This window comes from Notamacropus eugenii, chromosome 6 (genome assembly GCF_028372415.1).
Source record: "Notamacropus eugenii isolate mMacEug1 chromosome 6, mMacEug1.pri_v2, whole genome shotgun sequence".
Classification (NCBI taxonomy): domain Eukaryota; kingdom Metazoa; phylum Chordata; class Mammalia; order Diprotodontia; family Macropodidae; genus Notamacropus; species Notamacropus eugenii.
Window position 1 is genome coordinate 200,887,085 of NC_092877.1, and position 24,457 is coordinate 200,911,541.

A 24,457-nucleotide genomic window follows, 5' to 3' on the forward strand; every position below is an offset into this window, starting at 1 on the left:
CTCCTTGGGATGGCACCTTATGACACCCAACATATTCAGAGTTTCACATAGAATTCTCTTTTTCTATTCTTCTTTGTATATGAAAATGCTCATTTTTTTGTTGATGTTTGACAAGTTCATAATAAAAAAAGAAAATTTGAAAACAAAAATATATATTAATGCATGCTTGAAAAGTTGCTGAAGGAAGATGTTTAATGCCCGTTAGTTCAACTTCAGAAACTATTGAGATGTGGTTGACTGAACATGCGCTTTGTAATGTGAACAACCATTAACCATATTTCTGAACCCTGCTGAAGAATTATCTGGAAAAGGTGTAAGAGAATCATTACGGGAACATGGAAGGGCAAAACAGATTTCCAAGTCCCTCTGTTTTTATATTTAAGGAAATAAAAAGCTTTAAGTTTGAGCTAAAAATAATTTCACCTCTTTTGTTAAATTACAAAGCCTAAAACACCCTGGAGACAATCTTTTCCTGCTCATCTCAGAAATAGGCAAGCTGTACTGAAGGGAAGTATAATTCACAGCCTTGGATACAAGAAAATCACATCGTTATCATCACCATGCTCAGAAGCATCTTGTCATAAGACAAACAGCTGAAGCATCCCATGTCTGTTTAAAGATTGGCAAAAACTATACAATCCATGTTTTAAGGTTCAGAATAAATTACCTGAACTCACAAAGTGCTTTTGATTTCCATAAATTCTACAGAAGTTTGACGTTTCAACTTATAGGAACAGTTCACAAAGTAGGACTTTTTCATCAGTCATTATTGTAATTTTAATTGACACAATTCATAAGGCCAGAGAGGTTGGTAGATAATGCCATACCAGCCTAGTTCCCAAATTGTTAATGTAGGTGGCAGTCAACTGGGAGGGAGGGAATAGAACCTAGAACCTATAACAGAACCTAGAACCTATACAAATGAAAGGAAGAAAAATGAATAGTCTTGGTTTTGTCTCTGTGCATTCCTACCCTCCATATGGACAGAAGAGTAGAGCAGGAAATTCTAGGACCCCACACTACAGAGCCCTTTACAGTTATGAAAAACCCACTATTTGCATGATGACTAAGTATAGTCTGTTAGTAGCAGTTAAAACTATGGTGAGGGAATGTGGAATGCCAGCCCCCCAAAAGAGGGCCTCTGACAGGGTGACCAAAGTTCATTGAAGGAAGTAAAAATTAAGACTAGGTGGAGCAAACTGTCTTGGAGGATCCTGTTCCTTCTCCTAATATGCTTAGTACCTGAAGCAAAGACTCTCTTGTTGGAGACCAAAGGCCTTCTCACCAGGGAATGGGAATAAGCATTTAGAAAGCACCTACTATGTGCCAGGCACTGTGTTATATACTTTTACAAATATAATCTCATTTGATCCTCAAAACAACTTGGGGGGGGGTAGGTGCTATTATTATACTCATTTTACAGATCAGGAAACTGAGGCAAAGAGAGGTTAAGTGATTTGCCCAGGTTCATGCAGTCAGTGTCAGAGGTCACATCTGAACTCAGGAAGATAAAGTAAACTGACTCCAGGTCCAGCCCTCTATCTTCTGTGCCACTAGCTGCCTTATTATGGAAAGCAGCAGACAAATTACCCTTTTCAAAGGGGGGGAAACATAAAATGATGGGAAAGTCCCCCACCCCATTCAACTCCCAGGGAAGACTCTTGATGGACCATAACGGAGGGCTGCTGCTTTTTTTTTTTTAAACTTCAATACTTGAAGCTAAAAGAGCATGACAAAGCCTGCTTTTTTCATGAGAAAGAGATAGCAGCAAAGCCAATGTCTTAGCTAAAGATAGAAGCTGGAAACCGAGAGAAGTCTATAACCACATGCCCAGTGAAGTCATGCCTGGAAGTGATGAGTGAAAACCTATGCATCTAGCAGAGTAGCATTTGGCAGAGCCTATGCATCCAGCATAAGCAGTGTCTGATAAAGACAGCAGTCTCAGAAACAGCAGTGTGATGACATTCTCAGGAGAAATCAGTGGCTGTAGAGCATCGAGCATCAGGTGAGAGTTCTCTCCAGAAGTGGATCTAGTCTTTTGTGTTCTCTGCTTGTATCCCTTCATAGGAGGGCCCTGGATATCTGGTTTCCTATGTGTCCTGTCTGTTTCCTTTGTGTGTCCATTTTTACCACATGGAAGAACGTATCCCACATTTATATTAGAAATTTTGAGTTGCTACTTTTCTTATGAAGCTAGTTAAATAAATGCATTTGGTTTGATTTAATGTTTCTCCTATCAATAGTAGATATATTGGTAGGGGCTCATGAGGCACATAGTTTTGGGTATATACAGATTAGAACATAGAACCTGGGGTAAAGGAGGAGGGAAACCTTAGGTACTCCATGAATAGCATATTCCTTTCTATTTTTTTTCTTTTTGCCAAGTATAGTTTGACCTAACATATATGTTGCCATATAAATAATTCAAGTTTCTATGGGTTTTTTCTCTTTGAGTAGACCACCATCATGGCACTACTACTCATAGCAGAGGCAGCCAGTTGGCAGCAGAACTTCCTCCACAGCCCGCTACTTAAGCAGCTGCTAATGTATAGGTCAGAAGCTGGAGTGGGTTGGGATGTCAGGTGCTATTTTAAGCAATAGTATGAACACAAAGAGGGACAATAGATGATCTCCATCCATTGATAAACTGGAGCCAGTGGTATGCAGGAATCATGGCGGAGAGGTTTTGGCTGTAAATAGAACTTGTTTTATCAGCTAACCTCAAATGGTTTTTTTAATACTTTCAAAAATATCTTAAAATGCAACTTACATGCCATAACAATTATTAACAATCTGATGAGAACTATAGAATAAAGGACTGTCCAAATCTTTTTTGTGGTGTACTGCAAATTTTATTGTGTTCATCAGTTATGATTTTGAGTGAAGCCTGCCATATACTTCCCGGGTATCAAGGGGGGGAAAGTAGCAGCTGTTTCACAAACTATTGTTGTCAACGCTCCCTGTGTATTGGCTCAGATGGATTTGAAAAGCCTGGCATTATTCTCTCCACAAAATAGCAGCTGCCATGGCCATCCTAGAATTCAGGGAGGTTTTTTAGTTTGTATGTGTACGTATGGTTTTCCCCATATTATATGTTTTTTGTCTTGTTTATTACAGGAACATAAGAATTAGTGCTAAAAGGGACCTTAGAAACGATCTTCTAGTCCAAGTCTCTGGTTTGACAGGTGAGGAAACTAAGGCTCAAAGAAATGAGGTGACTATAAGTAGTTTGGGTAACTGCCAAATAGGTAGTAAGTGTAAGCATGTGCCCAAGTGGATTTGTTTCCTGACTGAAGGCTGTGGGAGCAGGGACAAAGGTTCCTATAGCACCTTCATTAATTTCCTTGTGATCACCTCAAGATCAGGAGCTACTTGACTTGTGTTGTGGGATTCCTTCAGTTACTAGGAATACCCTGATGAAAGATAATATTTTTAGATGCTAGCATGGTTGATTGAAAGATATAGAAAATCCTCAATTATTCCAAGCTGTGCCAAACTAGCTATAATGGATCTCAGTTCCTTTTATTTCCCCTGTGCCTTTTTGGGATAAAATGCAAATGAGCTAGAAAATACCACCCCCAAACACCAAAGAAAAAGGGTAGCCTAAGATGAAAGGATTGAGAAAAATCACAAGCCATGTAATCAGAAGAATTGGTTCCATGTGATTCCATAATTATGAAAGAATATAATTTTAAAAATAGATTCCAAAAGACTAGAGTTCAGTTCAGGGAAAATAACAAAAGGAATATCTGTTAGGTTCAAGTGTGATCTGCAAAATATTTCAGTATTCAATTCAATATTTCAAAAGATCTATAATTTTATCATTGTGGATCCTTCTGAGATCAAAGAAGGAAAATGAAGGGGTCAGACAAGATGACCTCTTGTTCAGTTATGGGTCAGACTAGTCAAATGGCCAGGAAGGCTCTTCCAACTCTGAAATTCTGTGGTTTTAAGGAAGGAACTTAGAAGTCAGGAAGACCTGAGTTTGAATCCTTCCTGCCCTGTCACTTAGTTGCATGACTATGGACAAATCTTTTAATTTCTCTGAGTCTCAGTTGCTTATTTGTAAATGGGGATAATTATACTTGCATTACCTACTTCCTAGGATTACAGTGAGCAAAATCCTTTGGATGCCATATATAATGGTAAGCTCTCTCTCTCTCTCTCTCTCTCTCTCTCTCTCCCTCTCCCCTTTTCCCTCTCCCTCTCTCTCTCTCTCTCCCTCTCTCTCTCTCTCCCTCTCTCTCTCTCTCTCTCTCTCTCTCTCCCTCTCTCTCTCTCTCTCTCTCTCTCCCTCTCCCCTTTTCCCTCTCCCTCTCTCTCTCCCTCTCCCTCCCTCCCTCCCTCTCTCTCTCTCTCTCTCTCTCTCTCTCCCCTTTTCCCTCTCCCTCTCTCTCTCTCTCTCTCTCTCCCTCCCTCCCTCCCTCCCTCTCTCTCTCTCTCTCTCCCTCTCCCCTTTTCCCTCTCCCTCTCCCTCTCCTCTCTCTCTCTCTCTCTCTCTCTCTCTCTCTCTCTCTCCCTCTCTCTCTCCTCTCTCTCTCTCTCTCTCTCCCTCTCTCCTCCCCTCCCTCCCTCCCTCTCTCTCTCTCTCTCTCTCTCCCCTTTTCCCTCTCCCTCTCTCTCTCTCTCCCCCTCCCTCCCTCCCTCCCTCTCTCTCTCTCTCTCTCTCTCCTCTCTCTCTCTCTCTCTCTCTCTCTCTCTCTCTCTCTCTCTCTCTCTCTCTCTCTCTCCCTCTCCCCTTTTCCCTCTCCCTCTCTCTCTCTCTCCCTCTCTCTCTGTTTCCCTCCCCTTCAAGTAGGCTGCTCCTCAAAGAATAGACATCATAAAGTCTGTGCTTGAAGTCTTTCCAATTTGGTAGGAACTGCTAGAGTTGCAGAGCTTTTCAGAAGCCACAATTAGAGGACTTTAATCATAGTCCAGTACATGACTTTAACGTATCCATGCCTTCCTTAATGATTATAAGTACATACACACACACACACACACACATATATTTGCCATATATACTCTACAGAAGGTCAATTCAATGAGCCATTCAATCATTTTAGAAAATATAAAGGTTTTCATTAATCCAGGGAACTAAACAAGAAATGACCTGATGCTACCCAACTACACACATTTACCTTCTGCTACAGAAATAATACTCATTGTGCAGAATGAGACATACATTTTTGGAATTTGTTTTTCTGGAATATACATATTCGTTATTAGGATTTTATTTGGGGGAGAGAACAGAAAAGGAGCTAAATTTTTTCAATGGGGGAAGTTGGAGGAAGTGATAATAAACGCTGGTAAAAAAAAGTGAATAAATTTATTTATTTAAAGAAAACATAAAGGTTTGGTTCCCATTCAAACTGACTCACTTGATGCTATAAAAATAACCTTCTCTCCAAAATACAACCCAGAAATAGATGTGATAAAATGTAAATGAGGGTCTTGAGTATTATAAAATTTGCAGAGAAGGGAAGAGAGGGATTTCTTGGGGCAAAAATGATGATTGTCTTTATCATGCGAACGTGTTTAAATGGTGGGAATCCCTGAGAAGGGAATATAGCGATCCCCTACAAGGGGGAAGGGGACTGCAGATTAGTCTAGGCGTCTAAGAAAAGCATAGAGAATATAGTTTTGTGAAGAACCAAGAGATTCTTAGTGAAATGATGGTTTTCAATAGGGACATGAATGAATGGTGAACTGATCCAATGTAAAGAGGTCCAAGAAACAGGTTTCTAGAAAAACCCTCAAGAGGAAGGCAGAAAGAGACAGAACACAGAAAAAAGCATAGTTGGCAAGGCTAAAACCCAGTTCAGAGCTTTTTCCATTACCCCATGGGAGGCTAATTTAGCTACTTAGATCTGCAGTCTCATTAGCATGGGTATCCTCTCTCTTTCATCTGTCTTCACCTTCCCATGTCAAGCAGTGAGTCCAACATCAATCAAAAGAAATTTATTGTGTGCTCCTAAGAGCTATAGAATATCTATACCTATCTATATGTATGTATGTATATACACACACACACACATTTCTCTATCGCTCTATCTATCTATCTACAGAGTGCTGGACTTCAAGGCAGGAAGATCTGGGGTTCAAATCCCCCTGATACTCATTAGTCACGTAACCATGGAGGAAGTGACAATGTCTTTGAATCTTAATTTCCTCATCTGTGAAATGGGGACAATTATGCCAATCTTGATGGCTCAAATGAGATAACTGATATAAAAGCAATTCACAAACCTTAAAGCACTGTATGAACGTCAAGTATCAAGTACTATTAAGCACTGTAGGGTACCCAAAGAAACATAAAATAGCTAAAAGATATTTTGGTGTTAAACCAGGGGATGCAAAGGGGAAGCTAGCAAGAATGGTGTCTAAAGTATCAAGAATTAGAGGATGGGTCTTGGAACTGAGCAGGAGTGTGGTGACAGAAAATGCATAGATTTTATTTAATATTTTAATTATACACCAAGCAAGATGAGAAAAGTGAAATTATGAATACATCAGTCAGCAAGTATTTGTTAAGTGTATTTGTTAAGTTCCTCCCCACCATGCATCAGACACTTTACTAGGTTCTGAGAATATGAAGATACACTGAAATAAGAGTCTACAGAGAGAGACAACATATACATAATATGTAGATATGAAGCATACAATATGTACAAGGTCATTTTGAGGGGAGAAGTGCTAGGAACTTCGAAACCAGGGAAAGCCTCATATAGGAGGTAGCATTTGAACTAAACTTTGAAAGAAACCACAGATTCTATGATGTAGATGGATGTAAGGAGACAGTGTATTCCAAATATGGAGTATCACCTGGGATAAACAGTAAGAAGGCTAGTCTGATTGGATTGGAGATTCCTGGCTTCTTTTTTATTCTCAGTCAAAATTCTACCTTCTACAGGAAGCCTTCTCTAAACTTGTACCAGGGCCTTCATTCTGTGGATTATCTATTTATCATGTATATAGCTTGCTTTGCAAATATTTATTTGCATGTCTCCCCCATTAGATTTAAGTTCCTTGAGGGCAGGGACATCTTTTGCCTCTCTTTGTATCCCTAGGGTTTAGCAGAGTACCTGGGATATAGCAGGTACTTAATTAATGTTTATTAAGTTGAATTGAAGAATGCAAGGAAGGAAGCAATGCATAAGAAAGATGGAATGGTTGATTGGACTCAGGCTCTAAAGGGTGGGAAATGCCAAACAGAAGAGCTTGTATTTGATTCTAGAGGTGATAAGGATCCGAAGGAACTTCTTGGCTAAGAGAGTAAGTTAAGTATTTTAGTTATATCACTTTGGCAGCTTAATGGAGGATAGATTAGAAAGGGAGAGGCTTCAGGCAGGGAGACCGATTAGGAAACTGTGACAAACAAATAAATACATTACAGACAAGTTATCATCAGAATAAACAACAAATAATTAATGGATGGAAGGTGAAAGAATTAAGATGGTTTGGGAAAGGCTTTTTGTGGAAAAGGTAGAATTTTAGCTGGGACTTGAAGGGAGTCAAGGAAGCCAAGAGGTAGAGATGAAAGAATATCCCAGGCATATGTGGATAGCCAGGGAAAATGCCTAGAGATGGAACATTTTGTTTTTCAACAGTCTGGAGGTCAGTGTCACTAGACGGAAAAGTACGTAGTAGAGTGTATGATGTAAGAAGACGGGAAAGATGGTGGGGGCTAGGTTATGAAGGGTTTTGAACACCAAACAGCTTGAACCGTTGCTTGGTAGAGGCAGTGCGACCTTGAAAAATCACTTCATCTCTTTGGGCCTCAGTTTTCCCAATTGTAAAATGAGGAAGTTGGACTAGATCAGAGATGTCATACTTGAAGTCCAAACCTCCAGAGGCCAGAACCAGATTAAAATGTAGTTGGAAAAAGTTTAATAAAATAAATTAAATACCGAGATGGTAATTTGTGGTTCTTTGAGTCAATATGTGGCTGAAAGGATGTTTCCATTTGAGTTTGACAACAATGAATTACCATATTTCACCACATAATTGTTGAACCCTGTTTTTTTCCTAGTCCAAAAATTGGTTTATTGCCTTTCAACACATAATTGCCGTATGGTATAATTCTGTTCATCATGCTGCTTAAAAGTAAACAGGGCAGCAATGTATTCACCAGTGGCAATGGATACCCATTTAACTCTTGGGTATTGTGAGCCATGAGCCTAGAATTCTCAGGACTGGTGCATTGTCAAGTGTATTTCTGAAAGTGGACTTGCATGGTTTGTTTAGAGTGCTGTAGTGCTAATGGTATTGTCACTCAACCCAATGAAGAGTTGTAGGCACTAGGGGAGAGTGAAGGGGGCAGGTAAAGCTGCCAAGAGTAAGTCACATGATATGGTAAGACTTGCATCTTCTCAATTTTAACGTATTCATGAGTGTTCTGTGCATCCTAATTTTGCACCAAAGACAGTTTAATAATAAATGATTTTTAATACCGTCACAATTTTTAAAAGCTTCACATAATGGTAATGCCCCACTTTCAGCAAAAAGTTGGCACAAAATCTGTGAAAATTATGCAGTGAAATATGGTACATGATCTGAAAGATCCCTTTGATTTCTAAATCTATGATAAAGGAAGTGTTATAGATAAAAAGAAGTATGTGATTTAGCAATTGATTGGATAAACGAAGTGAGGGAGAACAAGAAATCATTACTGACACAAGGTTTTGAAACTGGATGACTGAAGATGGGTACCCCTCAATGGAAATAAGACTTTCCCCACCTGAAAAACTAAGGGAGCTTGTCTAGATGGCTTTTACTTCTAAATCTATGATCTTATGTTTGGAGGATTGAGTTTAGGGGGGAAAGTTGAGTTCTGTTTTGGATATGTTGAGTTTGAGATGCCTATGGGATGTTCAGGTTGAAATGATCAACAGTGATTTGGGGCTGTAACTTACTTCAACTATTTAGAATTTAGTTTGGAATCCCTTTGCACTGTAGTAAAAATTTGTAAATTACAGTCTGTGAAATGACTGACATATAACTACCGCCATGGAACAACTGTTATTGGAATAAAAATGTAGTGTTAGTTTCTAAGATTGCAAGTTTGAAAAGCCACTATTTACACAGAAAGATTTTTCTGTATATGTAAACAAATACATAATTAGGTAGGAAAAAAAAAAGGAAGTCTGAAGTGAAAGAGCAACCCAAAGTGCCTTTACGCATTCTCAGGTGATATGCCTTAGAAAAAGAGAGAAACGAAGACAAATGTTAACCTGGTGGCACCTTTTTTCAAAGAGAAATTTTCCAACTTTGTACCAGTAAGTGGTAGTAGTAAAAAAAAAAAAAAAAATTAAACTCAAACCATAGGTGGTATAGAAATTGTTTAGAAAAGCCTTCTATTTTGGGGTTAAATGACAAAACAAACAGACAAAAACTGTTTTCTTATGGTGGTAGGAATTGACATTTTTCCTGTGGTCGATTTGAAACATATGATTCTATGCAGCAGACCCTGGCAGAGAGGGGTAGGGTGGGGTAGGTTTGTAGTTTCCTGAACCATGAAAAGCCTTTTATTGATCTTTTATTGAACTCAGGACCTTGCCAGTCATCTTACCTCTGCAAATCAGCAGAGAGCTAGAGGTATCTCATTGCCAGGAAACATGAATTTAATGAGAGGCCAATCTGTTCTTGACTGTAGGTGAATTAACATAATGTCAAAAAAAGGAGTACTTGGCCCAAGGCCTGAAATGTTCCTTCTGAAGGAGAGGGGGAAGGAAATGATTCTTTCCAAATCTTTTCCCTTAGTTTATTAGTTAATCTACTAAATAGGCCTGGGAAGGGGAAACACCCTGTTCTGTCATTTTAGATTCACCCTTTGCTACCTGGACATCAGATAAAATGCCTTTACCCATAGATGGAGACCAGAAGTCTCAGGTAGAGGCTAGGGAGCCTTTGCTTTGACAGGTAGAATTGCTGAAGAATGTGCCCTGAGAAGTAGCTGTTCAAATTTTCTGGGAGTAATATTTCCTTGGTCATTTTCATCAGCTTCCTTGTAAAGATGGAGGAACACTTTCTGACAAGGATTTGAACACGTCCCTTTCCCCTGACCTCACTAACATAGGAGAATAGGTTGATGATTTGATTTTCTTAGTTTGATTATCATGTGGATGCCACTTTGCCCAGATCACAACAGGGCTGATAGCTGGCTTGCCCCAGTAAATGGTAGATTCAGTTTGAGAGGGACAAGGAGACAGGAAGAATTCATCCATCACTCATACTTCCATCTCATACTTCCAAACTCCATTCAGGAGTTTTTAACCATTTTTATGTCAACGGTCCCCCTCCCAATCTGGTGAAATCTATGGATTTCTTCTCAGAGTATTATTTTTAAATAACTGAAGGAATTGCTAAATTTCAGTTACTGGTTAGTGAAAATCAAGATCTAATTTTTCCCTCAACCAAATTCATGGATCTTCTGAAATCTACTGCCTTGTTTTGATATATTAAGGATCCCTGAGTTGCCCCCGGGGCCCCACCTATCCTTAATCTACACTGGTTCCTGACCTTTGGAGGAGGCTGCTTCCTTGCACACAATCAATTAATTGCCAAGGATTTATTGAGCTCCTGATAAATGGTAGGCACCTGTTCTAGTGCTTGGTCCCAGAAATGTTTGGTCTGAGCACCCTATTATGATGGATTCTAGAGATCAAAGGATAAAAGTGAAGTAATCTCTGTTACCAGGGTACTACCCACCAAACTAACTACCCAAAGAACAGAGGATGAGGAAACTGAGTTTCCCCAAAGGGGCAGAACCAACCTTAACTCCCAACTAGTAAATCTGATTTAGGCAAATCAACTAAGAAAAGGGGGGGAGGAGGAGAAAAGGAAGTTGGGCTTAGAACTTTCAGGTTGGAATCATAGAAACTTCGAGCTAGAGGAAGTAACTGCAAGAAGGGGTCCACAGGTTTCACAAGACTGCCACAGGGATCCAAGACACAAAAATTATTAAGAACTCTCGTACTCAATGGACTTAGTTGGGAAGGAAGTAGGAGTAATGAATGGCCTCTGTTTGTTCCCCTGCCCCTCCCAAACTGGATCTACCATTTATTGAGGCAAGCCAGCTGATGTGGTCTGGGCAAAGTGGCATCCCCATGACAACCAGGCTAGGAACATTAAGGCAATGCATGCCAAACTGAAACTTGGGGTTAATAACTAGGGTGTCATATAGGGAAATGCCTTTTTCAAGCTGGGGCCCCACACCCAGAGAGAAGCTGAGAAAGCAGATTTGAGGGACCTTGCCAACCCATATCCACCTCAGATCAGAGGCTGGAGAGACTGGCCTCCAACCCAAACAGAATAAGGCAGCTGACTCCAAACTCTAAAAAAAGCGTGTCACTAAAAAGAACTGAGCTAAGAAGGTCCAGGGTCTCTCTCCGTTTAGTAGGGTAAGACTAGGGTTAGCACTGAAGACTTCCTGTGATTTTTCAAATTTCCCCCTTGATTATTTTAAGCCCCTCTGGTTACAAGGAATCAGAAACCCTAAAAGATATATGTATATTTCAGAGCTATTAGGATAAAAGAGAAGACAGGAAACCTGTATGCTTTTCTTCCAAGAAATCTGGACCAGGGTATGGTACCTTGACTCTCCTTGCACCTAGAGCCAGAGGGAAAACCATTGGCTCAGAAGGATGCCTGCCAGCTTTGTATTAATGGGAACCCCCCACTCTCCACCCCATTGTAAGACAAGCTGTCTTGGGGGTCGTCTCATTTTATCACAGTACTGTTTCTTTTCTTTTTAACCTTTGTCTCGCTCATTCATAGACTGACGGTTGTAAGGAATGGCAGAGGTCTAGTCCATCTCTCTTATTTTATAGGTGAGAAAACTGTAACCCAGGATTAAGTGACTTAAACCAGTTATACCAGTAGTAACTTAACGTATGGGTTACAGTTTAGCTCAATTTGATGTTCAGCAAATTCATCTCCTTTTCAGCTCAGCTTAATCATAATAATTCTGTTGTATATTTGAAAAGAACAGCAAGTTGTGCAGGGTAGATTTACAGTTTCATGTACAATCATATTTTTTTATTGTACTATGTTATGGAAATGCTTTATTCCCTAAAATTTAAAAATTAAGGGAACAATGGTATCACATTTTCTCTGCTCTTATCAATAGTAGAGGTAGCATGTTGGATGAAGTGTTTCTTGCCATGGTCCTAACCCTAACAAAAGGGATTATAACAACATTATAACAAATAACAACAGCATTTGCATAGGACATTTGGGTACCCAGGACCCTCCTTCAGGGCAGTATGGTCCAAGGAAAATGATATTTCCCCCACAAAATATATATTTTATATATATATGTAAAATAAAATATATATCTCTCCCCACAAAATTATTAATGAAATCAGGTTAAAATAAATATTGAGGCCAACCTGAGAAGGAAATAAGCTGCCAAAGGGTGAACACACAGCTTAAGGCAGGGTGTGTGTCTGGAGAAAGGTTGGGGGAAATTTGCCTTGACGTGTGAGGGAGATGGGCACTGGCCTGATTATGCCCATATGGCCTTGTTTGTTTTTAGCACCAGTTGACCAAAGGACTGCCATTCTTCTTGGCGGTCTGCCTCTCTGAATTAGCTTAGAAGCTTTCTTCACCCCAGGTTATGGCCTGGGGAGATTATCTCTATCAGTACATCCCAGAGTAGAGTTCTTTTGACCTTTATCACCAGGCAGCAAGGAAAATACATTATTTGGTTTCCATAGGTCTCTTGTTGAATGACCAATTTTTCAGGGCCTGTAGGGTAGCAGACTAGGGCAAGACGAGAAAGTCATCTTGGCTGAGAAAGCAAGGACTCCCGGCTGTCACCCTTCAAAACCATGAATACAACCAGGGACTGTTAATAATGATAACAATACTAATGATGACTAACTGGTCATAAGCATCAAATGGTGCTTACCATATATGTCACATATCTTGCTAAGCACTTTACAATTATTATCTCAATTGATTTTCCCAACCTTGAGAGGTAAGAGCTATTATTATCCCCATTTTACAGATGAGGGAACTGAGGCAGAGAGTAAGTGATTTGGCCATGATCACACAACTAGTTAAGTGTCTGAGGCCAGATCTGAACTCAGGTTTTCCTGACTCCAGACCAAGCACTCTGTCCATTCTACCAGTTCTGCATTCAGGGAGTAAAGTAAGGAGGTATCTTTGCTAAAGTGAAAGGCTTTTTTTTTGGTCATCTCTCTCTGAGGTAAGCAGAGTAACAAAGATAAAGCATATGTTATGCCCCTCTCCGTTCCAGCTCCCTCCACAACCCTCATATCTATGTGGTTACCAAGTCTTATTGATTTGGCCCTAGAAGCATCTCTATCCTTTCTTTCTATCCCTGATGCTACCCTTTCTCCATCACCAATTAATCATCAAGAATTTGTGAACTTCCTATGATGTGCCAGGCCCTGGGGATGAAAACACAAAAATGAAATGGTCCCTATCCTCAAGTGGCTTAGATTCTATTTTGGGAAACATCATTTATACATATAAGTACAAAATATGTACAAAGTCAGTACCAGACAAATTTGTGGGGCAATGCAGGGGGAGGTACTAGTAGTCGGGAGGGAATCAGAAAAGGCTTCATGCAGGAAGTGGTGTTTAATTAGAACTTTGCTGGAAAAAGAGAGTCACAGATGTGGCAATGGTGAGGAGGGAAAACATTTCAAGAACTGGGGACAGCCTTTGGAAAGTTACCAAGTTAAAAACACAAAACCATATATTAGCCTCATAGTTCTAGCATCTGTGTCCATGGGCAAGTTACATACTGACTGCCTCAGTCTCCTCATTTGTAACAAATCGGCCAGTTTGACTGGACTACTGAGTATGTGACGAGAAACTGGATACCAAATGCACAAAGTACAGGGCTTACATGCCAAAGAGAGGGGGTTTGTATTTGATCCTAAAGATTCCTGAGCAAAAGAATGACATGATCAGACTTGTACTTTAGGAATATCACTTTCACATCTACATGAAGGGGTTGGAGAGGCACACAATTAGGATGCTTCTTCAATTATCCATGAAAAAGATGATGGGGTCCTGAATTCCACTGGACGTATATGAGTGGAAAGAAGGGGACGGATTCAAGTGGAGAAGTAGAGGCACAATCAATAAGATGTGGCAATAAGAAGGAAAAGTGAGGACTCAAGGATGACTCAAAGACTATGAACCTGGAAGACTAGAGGAGGAGCCCTCAATACAAATGGGGAAGTTTGGAAAAGGGATTAACTGAATTGTTCTAACAATCACGCTCACCACCTTCAATTCATCCTACCTATCACACATCCTGCTACCAGATTAGTTTTTCTTTAACATCTCACAGAATGTAAGAGTTGGAAGAGACCTTGGCAATCATCCAATCCAATACCTCCCATTTTGCAGATGAAGAAACTGAAGCCAAGAGAAGGGAAATAATTTACCCAAGGTCACATAGGTAGTCAGTAACAGGGCCAGGACTACAGTCCAAGTCTTCTGTCTTCCAGTCTGGTGCTCTTTTCCCTTCATTTTCCCTGTTTCCTATTATAATAATTTAAGTTTGTATAACATGCTAAAGTTTGTAAATAGTGACATTTGATCTTTACAACAACTCTGTGAATCAGGTACCATTATTATCTCCCATTTGACAAATAAAGAAAAAGAGATTCTGAAGCGTTAAATGACTTATTCAGGTCTACACAGCTAGTGTCAAAGGTGAGATGTGAACCCAGGTCTTTATCCTTAACTCTTTTTACTATACAGGCTTTTATTCCTCGGTTCCCACTGCATCAAGTTGGAACTCTTCTGCCAGACTTTTAAGTTTTATTACACCTTTTTGTTTTTATATCATAATTCTTTTCTTTTAACAGCTCTTCTCTCTAGTGCTGAACCCTTCACTGCAACAAAGAAAAGTATTTAAGCAAAGCCATGTGACCTGGCCACTATGTGTCTCATAGCTGTACATGGATTTCACATCTTCACTTTTTTTTCCCTTCTTGTCTTCACTGAAAGGAGGAAGGCCTATTTCCTTAGCAGTTTTCTAGCCTTAGGACTTCCTTATAATTTATTAGAGTACAACTGCTTTTCTGTAGTAAAGGGAGTCAGTCCTTGACTAGATACTTGATTTACCAATGCAGGGAATCAATTTCTCTGTAGTCTAGTCTTAGAGTTGCCTGTGGACCCTGAGAGGTTAGTTGATTTGCCTGCACATGTCATTAGAAGTTCAACCTGGATTTTCTTAGCTTGGAGGCCATTTTTCCTTCCACCACGCCCTATCACTTCTTAGTGTAATATATTTTACTATGTTATTATATTATATATGCACTCTTACATTATATATACACACTATTATACGTACACTATTAGATAGTGTAATATATTCTAATACATCTATATATGACATCTAGCCCAGTCTTTCACCATTATAACATACCATGATGGCAGGTGGACATTAACAGTGGAGTTAAGAGGCCCAGGTTCAAGTCAGAATTCTGACATTTATAAGCCATGTGACTTTGGTTAGGCATTTCAACGCTCTTAGGCAGTTTCTGGATATAAAATGACTTTGTAAATTGTAAAGCACTATATGAGTAAGTAGTTGCTAAGATCAATATTAATAACACTAGTACTGGGGTACTTTAAGATGATGAATTATCAAAAAACGATTCAGTTACATTCACTTCCATCAGGGTTTCTTAAATTTTTCCACTGCAGACTTCTTGTGACAGTGTTGCATGGCCTGAGGGAATGCACAGTGCAAAGTGCCCATGCTTTGTGTTCAGAACCAAAGCTGCAGTGAAGGTGCACAATGCAACAGGGCAAGTACTACCAGAAACAACTCGAATTCATTACGCATTTCATTTTCAATTAATTTTTGGTCATCAAGTGTTCAGAAACCTTTTACCACTGCCAAATTTTTCACGACCCCATATAGGGTAGTGACCCACAGTTTAGGAAGTGATAAATATTAAAAAAGGAAAGTGGACTCCAACTAGATTTGACAAAGAAATTTTCCCTCTGTGATTTTAACATAAAGGCAAATTTCATCTTGCAAATTAGCAATAACCAATATGGCTATTTATGAGATTTTGCAAAAAACCCCACAAAACTCCAATATAAAATAATTTTGTTCTACCACTTGTCTCTAGTAAATACTTTTAAAAGTAATTCAGGGTTGCATTGTTCTTAGTTTTCAGAAAATGTCTTTACTAAATGTGACATGTCATTTTAAAACTGATGTATGGGAAACTAAAAATGGCTCATATCCCTTAACAAAAATAGAAGTCAATAGTTACTATGCAGCATGGTATATATGCATAAACATAGAAAGGGAATGAGTAATTTTTAAACATGCTCAATCCCCTATTTGTTTTCCTATGCAATTGAAGTCAACTTTTATGAGATTTTCTACACCTCTTTTTCCTTGTCTCTTGGAAAGGAGATAATTCAACCAATAAAGTCTTACTAAAGACCCAAACATCATAAACCTATAGTAATTAAATGCCATTGAACTCATATGGAACAGTATTGTGAGTTTTATTTGGCTATATGTGTTTAAATTTTTTGTAACTGTATTTTTTCTTCAATCTTCACATATCATTAAAACCAATTAATCAATCAACAAGTGTTTATTATGTGCCATGGATACAAGTACAAAGAATGAAACAATCCCTACTCCAAGTAGTTTACATTCTTTGACTTATATAAAGGGCCCCCAAGGGCCAGTTAGGAAACACATTGGATAGGGCACCAGTCCTGGAGTTAGAAGGACCTGAATTCAAATCAGACCTGTACTAGCTATGTGAGCCTGGGCATGTGACTTAACCTCAAATGCCTCCAAAAAAAAAAAAGGGTCCAAGACCAACATTTAATAGAGAACCAAGTCAGAGTCAGGAAGATAAGTTCAAGACCTACCTCTAACATACTGGTTATGTGACCCTGAGTAAGTCACAGAAACTGTGTAGATCCCCAAGCTGCTTTAGCATCTGCAGTGGAAGTGGGTGAGTTTCTGCAAAAATGATATGACAATTCTAGCTTAAAAAAAAAAACCCCTCCAATCCTGCCACCTTTTTGTCCTTTAATAGTGGGAGGAAGGTGTTTAATGATTGAAGATTTCTTTTTAGCCTTTTCCTCTAAGTTTACACAGATAAATAAAAACTTAAGCTCTGTGACCCCATCCGTTTTTAGGGGCCAGTTAGCGAAGCTAGAATGAAAGCTTAGGTGCCTCTTGACGTTATTTTAAAACAGCAAGGATTTAATGAGAATCTATCAGGAGTTCAGCATTGCTCAGACTGTGATGGGCCCTGCCCTCAAGAAATTTATAATATAGTCAGAGGACTATTAGCATAGATGTAGGAAATAAAGAAGCAAAGTGGCAGCATGCATCAAGTAAATGCTGTAATACAGATTTGAAAATAAATTACTGGATATCTGAGTAGTTGAAGAAGGGTCATGTATGGAGAAAAAAAGAATTTGAGATGGTCCTTGAAGGGCAGGAAGATTTCCAGATTGGGGAATAACATATACAAAGGCATGGGAAGTGGAAGTAAACATGGCTTGGATGGGGGTGGTGAGGCAATTGTGACGAAATTGGCAACGTTTTAATGTTAGGGAGAAAAGAAACTGGATAGGTAGGTCTTAAAATCAATCAATAAGATTTTAATAAGCAACCTGGTATTAGGCTGTGAGCTACTTAAAAGCAAGGGCTGCTTTTTTTTTTAATCCCTTTCTTTGTATCCCAGCTGGGATATAGTAGGTACTTCATGATTTTCATTGACATAATTTGCTATATATCAGGCACAAAGGATACAAATCCAAAAGTAAGCCAGTCCCTGCCCTTGAAGGAAATTTAGACATGACATAAGAGGAAATGGAAAGTTGCTATGGGTTTTTAAACAGGGATGTGATATAAACAAAAGTTGTATTTTAGGATAATAAGTCACGATACCATGACTATGTTTGATGGATTTCAAAAAGGCAAGAATATTGAGGCAAAAAGACAATGACGAGACTGGGTAAAGATGAGACAGTAGAATGGAAAGAAAAAAGCAAAATTGAAGGATATTTTAAAGAAAGAACTGATGAACTTATAATTAATATTTCAGAAGTGGAAATGGATTTCTGAGGTTAATTCTAATCCCACAATTTACTTATATATTTGATTGGACGGTGGAACTGGAAAAGGGCTTACAGATGATATTGTCCAATTTCCTCATTTTGCAGATATGGAAATTTGGATATGAAAGACAAAGAAAGAGTCTAAGATAAAACTAAAGTTTCTTTGTGGAGGGATTGGGTATGGGTATCTCTGACAATAGAGAAATTGGGAAGAACTGGTTTTAGGCAAAAGATGATTTCCAATGTATTGCATAAGAGATGATATTACATGTAATTGGAGATGTCCTTTATGAAGCTAGAACTAGTATGACAGGCAAGCCCTACTTTGGGGTAGGAGGGAGGAGGAGGGAATGAGTTTATAGGGAGAAAAGTAAAGAGACAAAGAAAAGGGGGTTGCAGGAAAAAAACCACAGTTTGGAGCTAAGAGGATTAAGTACCATTAAGGGAGAGGAGTTCATAGTCAATAAACTTTTATGAAACATCTACTATATGCCAGGTACCCTGCTAAGTGCTGGGGATACAAACAGTATAAAGACAGTCCCTACCCTCCAGGAGTTTACAATGTAATGGGAGGAAACAACACACAAAAGAAAGTTGAAAAGGGAGTGGAGGGAGACTTATGAAGGAAGGAAAAGGGGTATGGTGGAGGTCAAAGAAGGCCAAGATGAGTGATTAAGATGGGAAATGAGATATCTGAAGAGATGTCAGTCCTGTTCCACTCCTTAAATGGAGAGATTTATAGCTTCATCTTCCAATCAGAGGGGCAGAGGATATGGATGAGGTGTGGTTTACCACCAACAAGGCTGGTTGTTAAAAATAAAGGAGGTGAAGAAAAACTGCTCTGAAGTAGAAGATCCAGGGTAGTGAGGTATTACACAAACCACAATAATTTAGAGGAATAGAGGCTTTGAGAAAGTGTCACAATTCAGAGTTAGCAGGATAAGACAGAAAAGAGGACTGGACTTTGGGGAATTTAGAAAACAGTTTTCAGTAGAGTGGCAGGAGCTGGATGTAAGTTGTAGGGGATTACAGCAAGAATGAGAACACAATGAAGACCCATCTCCCTCCGTCCCCAATTTGAAGAGAAAAAAGATAAAGGCAGTGAGATCAAAGGTTTGCAAAACAAACTTGAAACTGTACCTAACAGATCAAATTTTTTTGAAACATTGTTACACCTTTGACTTGCACCACAGCTAGGCAAACATGAATCAGAAGCAGAGCTACAGATAAAAGGTAGATTTTAACACTAAAACAGAGATCACAAATGGAGATGCTGAGACGGCAAGAATAGGACCGATATTAGACAACTGTAGTTACTCAGTTAAATGACACAGACAATAGGCAAAAGACCTCTGACTCTTCCGAGCTGGGTTTTACCAAGTTACCTATAGTAGTGGAGGTTATCGTTGCTTTTACAAGGATCTAGGAGAGTGCTTTCCTTTGAACTGAGTACAGGGGCTTAGTATTTAGAATATTAGCTATATGCCTGGTGGAAGCCCTTTGGGGGAGAGAAGACACCTGGATGTCCATGTGAAAAGTGAAACTTGTGTTGCTGTAAGCTTGTTAAATAGTAAAGGGAATTCTTTACAGGCAAACCATAACTTATTATAGGGGGAGAAGACCAATCGCATCACAGATGACAATTTCATGTGGGACCTGACATTTAAATAATTTGCTATCTGCCTCACAGCAATAGACTGTACTATCAGAACCTGACTGAATTAAACAGATGATGCACAGTCAACAAAGGCCGGGTTTTTGCCTCTTCCATTTCTGAATTGTTTCCAGGAGGGATACCTGAAATTAAAACGTATTTTGTGGTCAAAGTAAATACATGCAAATATCCCCAGAATGCAACTTTAGGGAGGAAAAGGGAGACTTTTCACCGTCATCCATCGCAGGCCTTCTTTCCTGCGAGTTTCTCTGGGGCTTTGTTGGGTGGGTGGATGGGTAATCACTCAATAGCTTTAGTATCTGGATAAGAAATCAAAGAAATAACAAAGGCCCCCCACGAGGGCCCTTTGTCAAAGGCAGAAATAACTGCCTTCCTTTCATTAGCTCCCTGCCCCAACGACACGCACGTGCACTTTAAGGTCGCAAGGGAGCCCGGCTCTCCCTCCACCCCGTCTACCCACCACCGCGGATGGGCGGTATTTGCCCATCGCTAAGCGGCGTGCCACCTTCCCGAGCTCACCGAGGAGTCCTTGAACCATTTCTATCCCTCCTGCTGTAGAGCCCGCCGGTCTTTTTGTACCCGGCTCTCGTTGGGAGAGGTAGAAGGCGAGAGAGTGAGAGCAGCCTTTCGGAGCACCCCGGCCTCGGCCCCCACTGGGGCTCCGGCAGACTTCTCTCTGCCTGGAGGAGCGCATCCCCGCTTGGAAGGCTGCCGGTGCCCCCCTGGCCCAGGCACCCAGAACTCCGTAAGTGCAAAGGGGCGAGGCCGTGCCCGGGGTCGCGCCCCCCTTCCCAACCATCCCCGCCAGCCCCTCCCCGGCCGGCTGCCCCGGGGTCAGCGGCGTGCCAGCAGAGCCCTGCCCGGGCGGGCGGCTGCAAGTGCCATTAAGCCTGGAAGGGCAGCGAGGTGGGGGAGTAGAGGGTAGGAGTGGGGGGGGGGGGGGAAGAAGGCCTCCAGCCGAGCCCACCGCGTCACAGCCCGGGCCGGGGGAGGAGCAGCCGAGGAGGCGGCGGCGGCCAGGAGAGGAGGAGGAGGAGAAGGGGAGGGGAAAAGGAGGAGGAAGAGGAGCCGGAGGAGGAGGAGGAGGAGGAGGGAGTTGTGTGCATGGGGGGAGGGGTTGCCGCCGCCGCCGCCAGCTCGGGCTTGGTCCGGCCGGGAGCCGCGGACCGGAGCGGGAGGACGCCTGAGAGGCCAGCGATCCGGGGCCTGGGAGCCGCGCTGCCGGCCGCCGGGGAGGAGGAGGAGCAGTAGCCGGAGGAGTAGAAGGAGAGCGGCGGCCGCGCCGGCCCCGGGAGAGTCCGCCTCCGCCGGCGGGGGGCGGGGAGCGGCAGCGGCGGCGGCGGAGGGGAAGGAGACAAAGAGCGGAGCCTCCTGCGGCGGGGAGCCCGGCCTCCTCCGCCTCCGCCTCCGCCCGGCCTCCCCGGCTCCGGGACTTTGGGGCGCCGCAGCCGAGCTCTCTGCCTCCCCCTCAGCCGCCCCCGCTCCGGAGGTAAGAGCCGGGCCGGGATGGGGAGGGGCTCCGCGCGCGCGTGCGGGGCTGGGGACGGGGACAGCCCGCGGGCTCGGGGTGCCGGCACCGCCGGAAACTTGGGCTGATGGAGCGGAGTTGATGTGGGGCGCCCCCTTCCCGCGAGGAGAGGCGGACGGGCTGGGCGCTGGCGCGGAGCGGGGTTCTCTTGGTGCCCAGGGGGGCCCGGGGAGCCCCCGCACCCCAACCTTGGCGGAGGCATCTGCACTTTTCAACGCCCCTTCATCCCCACCCGGCGGTCGCTTTTCCTGCCTCCTTTCTTTTGCCTCCTGGGTGGGTGTCGCTGTTTGGAGGTGGAGTGCGTGGGGCGCCCGGGGAGGAGGAGAGGTGGGGGCGGGGGCACGGACCGGTGGGCTGCTTCTGCTTGGGGTAGGAGCGCGGAGGTGGGGCGGAACGCGGGGGGTGGCACGCACGGGCGTTGGGCTCCGCTTTGTCGGGCGGTAAGCAGAAGGACCGAGGTGGTGGTGGAGGTCTTGTCGGGGAGGGAAGGGAGGCCGATGGGGCTCCGGTCTGCGGGAGTCCGGGCTGGGGGTGGTGGCAGGAAGCGCCGAGCTCCGGAGCCCCCGGGGAGGATGCCGGAGCCGCCCCCCCCCCCGAGCCGGGGAGCTCCTTAGGGGGAGAGAACGAGACCCTTCGATCCGGGGGGATGGAGAGGAAGCCGCGTCCCTCCCCTCTCGTGCCCCTGTGTTGGCAGTGCCCACCGCCTTACTGCCAGCCCTCCTGGAGGGGGTGTTTGCCAGAGGCTCGGGAACGTGGTCCTGGGCCACATTATCCAGACGACTTAGTCCTACTTGTTACTTGGACTCAAGTTTCTCCATAGTTTTACGCTCTCTGCTATTACTGGAGGCAGTTGCCGTGTAAAATTCCCTTATTGTTTAGGGTCTGAACTCCCAACTTGCCCAGAAACACAACTTACTTTGTGTCGTGTGGAGGGATTTCACTTGCGAAGCACTTTAATGGGCAAACTGTAAAAATGCTGGAGGAACTGACGTCTTTCTGCTGTGGATACTGAGCACCTGACATAAAGGAGCCAGGCATGTTAACAACTTCATCCAGCTTGTGATGGACACGACATATCTCCATGTCGCTGGCTTTGTGGTTAATTCATCGCGTTTTCTAACAATCCTTGAGAATATAGCTGACTTACAGATACTGACCAGGAGGCAATGCATGGGGCATTTTGGGGGTCAGGAAGGATAGGACCTGTGGTTTGATTGAATAAACTGGTTTTTTTTTTCCACATTGAGAGGAGCGTCTCCACATGCTCATTAATTTCTTAGTCTATTTCCAAACAGACCAGTATCTTTAACTTGCTCCGGAGGATGGAGGAATGTAAACCTGGCAAGAAACAAGAAGAATTAGAGGCTGTGTGATACAAAAAGCCCCCTAATGTTACAGAAGGGATATGCTTAGTAGAATTCTAGCCTGTATTCTTGAACCAAACATTAAAGATGATTGAGTATGCTATTAATGCAGGTTAGCACCTTTTTCTTTAACTAAAATTGTTTCTTCCCTAAATTTCCGGAGATTAAGTGACAGGTCAGAGGCAGGACTTAAGCTCTGAATTTAGGATTTCTGGGGTCTGTGGCTACTATTCACTATACCATGGTGGAACTGGGCATATGCAAACTGGGCATAGTTTCTTGAGATACAGTATGTTGGCAAAGAGAAGCCCATTCATTTGTACCCATTTACTAGCTATGTGACCTTGGACAAGTCATTTTAAACTTTTAGTGCTTCTGGGCAGCTCTCTAAGATTAAGTTGAAGAAAAAGGTGCTGGCCTGCATTAATAGGAGTTTATTCAGTCAAATCACAGTTCCTGACTCCAAAACCATTGCCCCATTCATTGTTAGGCAGTTTTAGTTATAGAGAAGTAGTAGAGGAGGTTTTCTCTTGGACTTCCCTACACCAGAGTTGTCCAGCCTAGCTGAATTTGGCCAGATAAAAATGTAATTGGGAAATATTTAACAAAATAAAAATACAGTGAAACATAGTGTTACATTTTAAAGTTAGCTTAATATGTGGCCCCCAGCGATCCTTCTGTATGTATTAGTGGTCCTGGGCTTCTATTTGAATTTGACTTTAATGAAATCACAGGTGGTTCAATCCCTACCCTTCCTAAAACCCAGTTTGCACTAGTCTGAATTTTGCTTTTTGGTAAGTTTCTGGTTATCCTATGCTTTTGTGAAGGTGCTTAATCACCCTTCTAACTGAAGTCATTGGCCTGTGCTAAGCTTCTGAAAATTTCTGAACTTCTGTCATTTATAGGAACTGCTGTTTTCCAGTAAGGGGCAGAAACTGTATGAGGGTGTCTTCAAGGCATCAACTATCCATAAGCACTAAGTACACTGGTTGGATTCCTGAGTGGACATACTGGTGGGTCTATATAGATTGTATATAACCTTTTATGATCCCCTAAGGACTCTTTGATTGTTTTCTACTACCTGAAACCTTTTACTTTAACTCTGTCCTTTGCATTTATGTAATTTTCTCTGACTATAACTCTGCGTGATAGGAACACTTTTAATTGGTAAAGCTGCAGTGAACACTGGGGGAGAAATGGCGCTTGGGAAGAAGGGTCTATGACTTTAAAAGTGAGATTTAATGACCTTATAGTATGAGTGCTTGCTGGCTGTACTGGGGAGGAAGTTTTGAGAGCTGGGAAGCTAAGTTTTTCCTTAAATGAGCTGGAAACTACCCACAGATCACTCCAGCAAGGGAGGAAACTAAAATGTGTTCTTGTTCACATGGGTTGCAAATGGGGTCATCAAATTGTTTCTTTCTGAAAATGAGTTATGGAAATACTTCAAAGTTTGCTTAAAAGGCCTTTAGCTGCAAATATTTGTGAAATGTGCTTGGTAGCCCAGATGCATGGGTTCAGGCAGCTCCAGAGTCATTCAAGGCAAGTCATTTGAACTGGTTTTCAAAGTAAGCAGCTTGAGCAAGTCAGAGTGGTTTCTTCTTCCTGTATTATTTAGTGGTACAGTTTTAAAGTTTAAATAATTCTTTTCTTCTGCAATGACTTTTTCACTTTGAATTTTCCTTTCTTTCACTAAAGTAGCAAGATGTGTCTCTGAAGGCATAATTATTAACTCTGAGCTATAAAAAATAAACATTTTATGCTTATGGATATTTATATAGCAGTTACAAGTTTTGTGTACAAAATTTT

The 24,457-nt window shown here is 41.9% G+C and overlaps 1 protein-coding gene across 6 annotated transcripts in view; it reads left to right on the forward strand.

The window, feature by feature from the left end:
• The first annotated feature begins 20,413 nt into the window (after window positions 1–20,413).
• Window positions 20,414–24,457, forward strand: part of NCK2 (NCK adaptor protein 2) — a 184,939-nt gene continuing 180,895 nt past the window's right edge. For 4 of the 6 annotated variants that reach the window (XM_072621768.1, XM_072621763.1, XM_072621769.1 and 1 more), the window contains exon 1: window positions 21,112–21,248. The gene's annotated coding sequence lies outside the window, so the exon portion shown is untranslated. Of the gene's footprint in view, window positions 20,505–21,111; window positions 21,249–23,556; window positions 23,665–24,457 lie in introns of those variants that run through there. The other 2 variants (XM_072621764.1, XM_072621766.1) reach the window with 2 other exon arrangements.